The sequence below is a fragment of the Trachemys scripta genome, chromosome 9 (genome assembly GCF_013100865.1).
Source record: "Trachemys scripta elegans isolate TJP31775 chromosome 9, CAS_Tse_1.0, whole genome shotgun sequence".
NCBI classification, from domain to species: Eukaryota; Metazoa; Chordata; order Testudines; family Emydidae; genus Trachemys; species Trachemys scripta.
In genome coordinates this window covers 96152298-96162200 of record NC_048306.1, presented here as the reverse complement: position 1 = coordinate 96162200, position 9903 = coordinate 96152298, and the positions used below count along the sequence as shown (strand labels likewise).

Below are 9903 nucleotides of genomic sequence, written 5' to 3'. Positions count from 1 at the left end.
TGTGCACGCACACAGAGACTGTCTCAGGGTGCAGGTGCATGCACGAACACACGCCCTGTCCCAATGCATGCATGCATGCGCATGCACGTCTCAAGGCGCTTACACCCCCCCATACACTCCTGTCTCAGTGTGTGTGTGTGCACGCACACTGAGACTGTCTCTGGGTGCAAGCACATGCATGCATTGGGGCGTGTGTGTGCATGTACATGCATGCATTGGGAAAGGGTGTGTGCGTGCGTGCACACATTCCTGCCCCAATGCATGCGTGCACACATGCAGACTCTCTCAGGGCATGTACACACACACACACACACACACACACACACACACCCTTTCCTAATGCATGCATGTGCATGCACACAGAGACTGTCCCTGGGTGCATACACACACACCCCCACACACCCCTTTCTCGATGCAACAGACTGTCTCAGGGCGCGTACACACATACAGACTGTACCCAGGCACACACCTCAATGCATGCACGCACTTGTGCACAGAAGGACTGTCGCAGTGCACACACACACAGCCGACCCCGCTGCTTGCTGCCCACACACAGCCCGGAGCTCATACAGCGCACATGCCCTAGGGGAAAGATATTTTTTCAGTTGACTTTGGGGGAATTTTGTATTTATGCTTTAAAATCAGGCTGGAGCCTCACACCGCACAGGCAGGAGCTCTGGGAACGTCTGCCAAACAATAGTACCAGGGCGCCTCAGTCCTGATTTCCCACCTCTGTCTCCCCACTATCACACCCCACTCTGCTGATGGCCCTCAATCCCATCCCACAGCTCCCTGCTAACCCTACCCACTCTGCCAACTTACCCCGGTCATCCAGCTGCTCGCGCTGCTCTCTGCTGGTGCCGCCAATCCGCAGCGCTTTGTTCCAAGGCGGTTAATAAGAATGACAGATTAGCCGCACACCCTACGTTTCTATGAGTCTCTTCATTATTATTATTATTTATTCATTTTCTCTTTAATTACGTTGAAAGGTCGCCAGCATAAAGACTGGCCTGGGTGTGTGTGTGGGAGTGAATGATGCAAAGAACACAAATCAACCTTTCCTTTCCAGCACCCCCATCAAGGCAAAGCAGACTGTAGACTCCCTGGGAAAGGAAGCTGTGCAGAGCACGAGGAGGCTGGTGTTTCTGAACGAGGGAGCAGCTCAGAGAGCAGGGGCAGAGGGGCTAGAAAATCCCGGAGCTGGAAAAGCAGGGAGGAAACCTCACCAGGATACGCAGCACGGAGGAGGGAAGAGAAAGAAGCAATGGGCCAGATTCAAGGTTGCACTGTCGTCCCTTTGCACCGGGCCTGGCCACAGGACGGGGAGCAGGACTGCCTAGCCCGGGGAAGACTGTGGTGCAGAGAACTCCTTTGCCACCACGGCAGCCCTGGACATAAGGGGGACTGAAGGCGGGAGGGAGGGAGTGATCAATAGGGACCATTGCAACAAGTAGGTCTGAGCTGGGACCTGCCTCCTCCTTTCCATCCCTGCACTGGGACCTCTGCCCACGCAAGGGTGAATCTGCCCCAGTGAGTTAACGCCATCCCAGGGGCAATCCAGCGAGAGAAAGCCGCCCCTTTAAGAATAAAGAGGGGCAAGAAATTAACGACGATTCTACAGGGGCCGAGATGCTGTGAAACCTTTACGTGTCCTTCATGAAAACAAAGTTCGGACAATTAGGACGCCATGAAAATGCTGTAAAAAAAAAATCAGCTGATAAAAAGCCATCAAAGGAGTCACACAGCCGCCGCTCAGCTGATCTGGAGGGGACACGCCCTAGGGCATGGAGGGAACTGGCAAACAAGCTTCCTGCACGGCTGAAAATTATTTCTGAAAGGCCGTGGACACCGGGGAAGGGGCCGAGGGGAGCAAACGTGGTACCGATCTTCAACCAAGGAGAGGAAGAGCGATCCTGGCAGTGACCAGCCTCTCCATTTAGCTTCTTCAGCCCTGATAAAAACAACGGAAGACGTAGAAAGAGGCAGAGAAAAAGTGGAGGATAGAGGCGCTGCGAGCAGTATCGGGAGTTTATCAAGGCGCAAGCAGGCCAAACAAACGCGCTGCGCTTTGTTTGATCGAGTGGCTGAGGCAAATGCATTACCGGGACATGTATCTTAGTGAGGTATTGAGCACAGTGTGGCAAAATCAGATTCTCAGGGTAACTCTAATTGGCTTAAAGAAGGAGTCGTCCTGGGACCGAAAACAGGCTGAAGGGTCGTGATAGCGAGCAGTGGGGGAGGTGTTCCTGGAAGCAGACGCTGTGGCCAAAAGAACTAATGCAAGCCTGGGATGCGTAAACAGGGGCATTTCGAGTAGGTCACCTTGGCGGCTCCAGTGCAGCGACACCAGGGATGGGTTTGGCCCAGTGATGAGCAGCAGCTAAATCAAGCCAAACATGGATGGAAATCTGGGGGTGGAGCGGGAGGGCCCAAGTGGGAACCCCCTGGTGCCAAGGTCATGGCGCTGAGCAGCCCATCGGTGGCAACTGCATGGGGCATGGGGGGGGGAGAGGAAGGCTGAACCTTTCTCTAACTCCCCCAATTCCCTCGGAAGGGGAAGGGTCAGAGGCGGGTCAGCCGAAGGGAACTCTCTGGCTGATTAAAGGAACCACTCGGTCTGGGATTTGTCTGCTTTCTGTCAGATGGGCCCTGGGGAAATGAGAACCTCTGAGCCGCACACACAGCAAGAGCTGGCAGAGCCCAGCCCGAGGGATGGAAACAGAGCGGAGAGGGAAACCGGGGGGCTGGAGGGAGCAGGAAGGGACAGCCCCCCAGAACTGGGGAGGAGGGGAGAGGGCAAGCAGCTCCTGGAGCAAGAGACCGACCGGCGGCATCCACCACAGGCACTAGGCGAGTCTACATGGAGTCCTGAGGTTTGAAAATACTGACCGGAGCTCCGCTGAATTTAAGCCCCGGCAGCAGCCTTTGGTCACACCTCTCTCATCTCCTCTCAGCCGCTTCCGCGCAGCGCTTCAATGAAGATTAATGGGAAGCTGCTCTCCTGTCACAGGCAGCCCCAGCGGCTCCTCAGGCGGGGAAAGGGAGCCAGTGCGCGGGGAGGTGGGAAGAAGTTTTCATGCTCTGGAATTCCAGGTCATCTGCAATTAGATTAATTAGCTAATGTTAATGACAGCTAATTAGTAACTGTTTGCACAGGGCTTTGGGAATGTGACGTGCCTGATAAGGGTTAAGGATCATCCCTCATCAGCCCTCGCCCCACTGTGAATTTGGGGGGGAGCTCGGGTACCCTGGTGATGGGCTCAGTACCAGTACCCTGAATAGAATAAAGGGGGTTCTTAGGGGTGCCAAGGGCTTAAGGGGCAAAGGGAAGGAAGGAACTTGCCTGGGACTCTGCCACCGATGTTATGTGGCCTCGGGCAAGTCATCTAGTGTCTCTGTGCTTCTGAGAATAGGCCTGCTCTCCCTGGCAGGGGGATGTGAGGATACATACACCAGCGCCCATGAGGCGCTCAGGTACTGCCATCATGGGGACGCCCCAACTGACAGGCTCTGCCCAGAGGGGGGAGCTGTAGTGACTAACTTGACAGACTTCCTGTTTACGAGACACTAAGGGTGTCTCATGGCTTTGGGCAGCCCACACTAGAAATGACTTTCCATGAGGCTGGCATCCCCCCCAAGACATGGTGTTGAGCTCTGGGAGAGGGAGGTCCGAGGAGAGCCGTGGGAATTGAGCAATGGAGATATATTGAGGGGTATACTATGAACAGGTATAAATGGTAGCTAATGGCAAAGGGCCAGGCCGTGGGCAGGCAGCAATGGGGAAAGAGGACAATAGACGAGGGGCTGAATGGTGCAGATGACAAGGAGGCAGAGGCCTGGGGCGATGGGATAAAATGCAAAGGTATCAGCAGGTGTTTGCATGACAGCAGGATGGAGCTGGCTATGGGGGAAGTCCCATTATCTGATACATTTGAAACTGACAGGCCCAATCCTTGGAGAACAGGTTATCAGTGATCCTGCCCTGCCCTGGGTGGGGATGGGTTCTGAGAGTCCTACTCATCGTCTCTAGATCCAATCCAAAGGCCCATGTCCCAATCATGAGCAAAACTGAGTGGGAGGAAAAATGTAAACACAAGGATGTGACTGATCATTGGGAACGGTTGGAGGATATTTTGAATAGATGCCTAAGAAACACCAATTCTACAGTTGTGACAGGCAGGTTCTTTGGGTAAACAACATCTGGGCGGTGAATGCGACAACAGTATATATAACAAATGGAAAAATGGGGAAGCAGATAGCAATGAGTACAGATCAGCAGCTAAGATATGCAGACAATTGATAAGGAAAGCTAAAGGTAACACTGGACTATCTATGGCCAATAAAGTTAAGGACAATAAGGGATTCTTTAAATATATCAGGAACAAATGAAATCCTAGCAGTCGTATATATCCAATATTAGGTAAGGATGGTAAACTTGTCAATTGTGATGTAGACAAGGAGGAAGTATTCAATAAATATTTCTGTTGTATATTTGGATGATGTATTCATATCTTATCTTACAGTCATAATGAAACACTCTCACGCCATCAATAACTAAGGAGGGTGTGAAACAGCAAGTATCAATGTTAAACATTTCAAAAGTGTTTAGGGCTAGATAATTTGCATCCCACAGTATTCAAAGAATTGGCCGAGGAGCTCTCTGAACCAGGAATATTGATTTTTATCAAATCCCTCACTCTCTGTTCACGGGGTGTGGGTTCCCCCTAATCCCTGGCCGGGGGGACAGGACGGACAGTCTCTGGGTCTCTGATAGAGGCCCTAAGCCTTGGCTATATAAATGCTAGAGACTTTGGCTTCAGGTTAACAACGGGCATGGTGAGCTGGCATGAGGATCTTGTGGCTTATGAGACTAATCTTCGTTCGAGAGCCACAGAGGAGAGAGAAAACCAAGATGGGGCCATGAAACATGCAGCACAGACCTCTCTCCCCACTCTTAACATTCATCCCCCCTCCCACCGCGGCCAAGCTAGGTGCTCCCCCACCCCCAAGGTTAACTGCCCTCTACGGTTGTGTGAACTGGGTTCCACACCTGACTTGGGACTCTCCCAGTGTAAACGCGAGGAGATGCCCAGTCACGGGCAGTTCTAGTGGGGACAGAAGCCGAGGCGGGGGTGGGGACAGAAAGGCGTCCAAGGGGGTTCAGCTTTTTAAAGCTTCTCAGCGGGGCTGTTGCTGTTTGGCTCTTCCCTGTCAGTTTCGAGGGGGAAGGTTAAAGTATAGACCATTCTGCTCAAGCCCCCCTTCACCAGCCACGCCGCAGTGAACTTCATTTCCAGGCGTTCTCCCTGACTTCCTTGGTCAGTTCCCACCAGGTGAGGGAGCTCCCTCCAGAGCCCACGCGTATCCCCCCACCTCACACCCCTCAGGCCTTTGTTTTCCAGCTGGGGTCTCAGCCCAGCGTCTTGTTCCAGGAGACCTTGGAGCTTGCACTGGCTTTGCGGATCCCTTGCTGACCTGGCTTGGTTTCAGCCAGTTTCTTAAGAGCTCTATTCATTCCACCCAGACAGGGAGGAGAGAAACACACAACCTACGGCTCTTTGCCTGCCCTGAGAGCAAACTTAATCCCTTTCCCCCTACCGGGCAACAGTGCAAAGTATGGGGGGAAACTGAGGCACACATCGGCTTCATAAAATAATTCCCACTTCGTCACAACAGGCCACTGTGGTAGACAGGTTACTGGGCAAGCTGGGCCGTGGTCTGACCCCGCATGGCAGCTTTTATGTGCTTATGGACCAGAAGGGAGACAAACTAGGCGCTTCGCATCAGAGTGGCTTGGAGTCCTCCCTTGGCTGCTGGGGACCCAGCTTCTGGCTGGAGATTGTGAGGCGAGAGAGAGAGAGGGGAGCCCCTGGCCTTGCTTCTCAACCCAGGCAGCAGCCTCACGTCCTAAGGGGGCCCCTCCCTCCCAGCCCTACGAACAGGCTGCTGTGACTCACAGATGGAGAAGGCCGTAGGTCCCAGGGCTGGCGTGCTCCCCAGCATACAGCTCATGGTTGTGTGTCACAGTGGTGCCTGCGAACCCAGCCGAGATCGGGGCCCTGCTGTGCTGGCCTGGGCACAGACATAGACAGTCCCTGCCCTAGAGAGCACACAGTCTCCGCAGACACAACAGGCACTGGGGGGAGCGGGAGGAGGGATATAACATACAGGCTATTTCTCACTGTTCCACCCAGTCTAGCGAAGGACTTCCTGGGCTGGGTTCCAGCTGACTGATAAACCCGTCTGTTTTTACAGCGCTGCTTGTAAATGCTGGGTGAGGTGCATTAGTCCCCGAAGAGCGGACAAGTCTCCCTCCAGGAGTCTATTGCAGTGGGACTCACTGAGCAGAGCTCATGATATGAGCCAGGGGTGCAGTCTCAGGAGGTGGTGAGGCCCTGCGGGAAGAATGAAATCCCTTTGGGGGTCTGGGACATTGAAGGACTTCTGCAAGAGACTGTTACAAAGGTGGGGGCATAGCACAGATCCTGTGTACCAGAGCTTCAGGGGGAGTGTCTGGAAGAGGGCAATTATGAGTGATCCACTCCCAACTACCCTTCCTGGCTTTCAGCAGTCACAGGGTCAGGGTTGCCCTAAGCATGGGATTGTGTCCCTGACCATCTTGGCTAATAGCCATTGATAGATCGCTCCACCATGAACTTCTCCAGTTCTTTTCTGAATCCAATTATTCTTTTAGCCATCACAACATCCCATGGCAACAAGTTCCACAGGTGAGTTATGCATTGTGTGAAAAAGTACTTCCTTGTCCGTATTGAACCTGCGGCCTATGAAAGTCATCGGGTGACCCCTGGTTTTTGTCCTGTGGGAAAGGGTAAATAACACTTCTCTAGTCACTTACTCGTAATTTTATAGACCTCTATCACAGCCCCCTCTTAGTCGTCTCTTTTCGAAGCTGACCTGCCCTAATTGTTTTAGTCTCTCCTCGTACAGAAGCCGTTTCATACCCTCAATTGTCTTTGTTGCCCTTCTCTGAGCCTTTTTCAGTTCACTATGTCCTGAGCTGGGGCGACCAGAACTGCACACACTACTCAGGGTGTGGGCGCACCAGGGGTTTATATAACGACGTTATGGTATTGTCTCTTATTTTCTACTCCTTGCCTAGATGCTGCACATGGAGGGGAGGTTTCCACAGAATTATCCAGGAGAACTCCAAGATCTCTTCGGTTCAGTGGATTCTCTCCCACTTTGAGGCAGGAGCACGTGCTGTCTGTCATCGCACGACTGCTGCTTTGCTCTCCAATATGTCCTGGGACATGGGGGCATTGGGGAGGAGAACACAGGCCATGTGTCTGACTTGGGGGCCCTTGGCCACCATCCCCTCAGAGCAGTGAGCATTAGAGGCAGTGCGGTGAGATGCTGGGCTGGGCACCAGCTCCAGGACTTTTCTGAACAGCATCACCTCCTCATCTTCTCCCACCAAGCACGGTTCACTCTGCTCTGGCAAAGTTCTTCACTGCGGTCCTCCTGCCTTCCTGCTGAGGGGCTTTCAGGGCAGAGCCGGGGTCACACACCCTACACACACACACACGCACACGGAGCCTGCAGCGTGGCCCTCGGAACACCCTGGTTACCAGCAAACCGGACAATCTCCAGGTTTGAACGGAGCGGCTGTTCACTGCAAACCAGCTCTCAACTCCCCTACCGCAGCCAGCCCAGCCCAGCCATCTGTCCTGTGGGCAACAGAGGCCAGGGCCAGCTGAGTGCATTACCCTACACCCTTCCCAGCGCTCCCCATTCCGTCCAAGCTCTTGGCTTCAGCAAACGGGGGGGCAGCCACCAGCTCACCCAGGCCTGGACAATCCCGCACTTTGCAGTTCTCCAAAGGATCAGCACGGCCCCTCACCCAGCTTTTGGGAAGAAGAAAAATAAGGCCACAGTCACCAACTGCTTCCCCCCCTTTGGGAGGACGACGCACTCCAGCCGTGAGGCGCTGCAGAGCCACAGGTCGGTTTGTTTCCCGGTTTCCCTCCACGCTGAGTGGGGGAGGGACGGGCAATGGCGCAGAGAAGGTTACCTCATAAATTCCAAAAGCTGGCACAAGATGTCCTGCCTTCAGAGAAGGCAGCGAGTGTGAAGTTAAGAGATAAAGAGGGAATTATGAGATAAGGTCTCCTTAATCCCAGTCGCTTCATGCAATTAAAATGAGCTTCACCCGCCTGTAATTGGGTGGAGGCATTCTGCCAGCAACAGCGCGACCACAGGCAGCACACAATCAGCAGAGGAGGGTGCGCGGAACGGAGCAAGGAGACTTATCTCCGCACCGGAGAAACCAAGGGGGCAGCAGGAGAGCAAATGGGAATTAATGAGATGAGTGCGGAAAGGCTGACACAAAGGATTAGCTCCCTCCCAACTCCGCTGGCGCAGGCCCCGGCTTTTCTGGGAAGGATCCCTTGCATTTCACGCACCGGGCCAGCTCCTGCCCCGCCCCACCGCCCCGTGCAGCCCCGCTGGCCTCCAGCGGCAGCTCAGAACTCGGGCCCTGCTGACTGCTTTCGAACGGGTCCAAATGCCACCCCGCTGCCCAGCCCTCGTCCCACAGCAATCAGGCTGCAGCCTAAATCTACTACCACCCCCTCCCTACCACCTCGGGCCAGCGGTGCTAGGCGCCAAGCTCCCTGACCCAACCCCCCCAACTCCCACCCTGTAGCCGTTCCCTAATGCTGCATTAGAGCCCAGGGGCTGGGATGCGTGCTGGTCAGAGCAGAGGGGATGCAGCTGGGGCTCAGAGGGGGGGGCCTGGGCTGGTACGTAGGGTGGTGGGTGCAAGCTGTAGTCCTGGGCTCTGTAACGGAGGCTCCCATGGCAGCGTGGCTGGCCCAGGGAGGGGAGTACAGGTGGTCGGTTCCCAGGGGCTGGAGGAAGTGGAGGGGCTGTCCCAAACACCCGGCGTCCCCGGCGACGTGGCACCGCTGAGTTGCGGCTCAGGGCCGGGATACAGCCGAGGGGCCACACTCGGGCCTCGTACCCTAGCGAGCAGCCGTTTTCAGGCTCGTCTTCCGACTCCCCTGCCCTGCCCCAGTGCCTGCCTGTCCCTCTGTCTGAGCAGGCAGGATTTACGACGGGGGCGGAGGACAGGATTCAGCGGAGCTCTGCGCCGACCGAGCCTTTACAGCTTTAATACACTTTTTGATAATGAAGTTTAAATAGCCTCATAAAAGGCCCCCCAAAGGCGGGAGAAGCCTGCGGTTTATTAGGGCCATAACTCTTCGGCTGGCATTTCATCAATGTCCCTTTAATCTGCACTTGGTTATTTTATTTCTGGTTAATATTAGCGGCTGTAAATGTTATTAGGGGTGGTCTCATCCCGGAGCCAGGGGTCCTGTGGGGAGACCTCTCCACAGCAGGGGCTCAAGGGGAGCAGGAGACCCAGGACGATGGGGACCCCGGGGAGGCGAGACTGGCAGAAGGCTTGGGGGCCCAAGGGAAGGAGGAGTGGGGCAGGTGGGACAGGGAGCTTGTGGGCTGCAGGAGAGTCCTAGAGCCGCTTGGCTGCAGACTGGGGGGCTCATCGCAGATGCAGGGATCCCCTAGGCCAGGCATAACGTGGGGACTCAGGCCAGCCAGCCAGAGTGGGCCAGGGAGCGAGGAGGTTCTCACTGCGGGGGGACGGCAGGGTCCTGGAAGGGGTGGAACTGCTTTAAAGCCATTAATCGGCTACCTGCAAAAATAACATGCTAAGAGGATTTAGTGGCTCAGCGTCTCTCTCCACAGGGCAAATGCTGAGCTTATCCCCCACTAGTCAGAAAGAGAGTCATAGCCAGAGTCTGAAAACTCTGCCGACTACTCTCACTGCTGCCTGTTAACCCCCCGCTAACCCCGCCCTGCCCCACGGCTCCGCCGACTGCCCTCTGCCCATCAGCCCCCCGCTAACCCCACCCTGCCCCA

The 9903-nt window shown here is 54.9% G+C and overlaps 1 long non-coding RNA gene across 1 annotated transcript; it reads right to left on the bottom strand.

The window, feature by feature from the left end:
- Positions 1 to 957: 957 nt before the first annotated feature.
- Positions 958 to 7271, bottom strand: LOC117883396. The gene is made up of 3 exons (XR_004647250.1): positions 5958 to 7271; positions 2890 to 3098; positions 958 to 1951 (listed from the first exon to the last, which is right to left on the bottom strand). It is a non-coding gene; the product is annotated as an uncharacterized LOC117883396 (long non-coding RNA).
- Positions 7272 to 9903: the final 2632 nt, after the last annotated feature.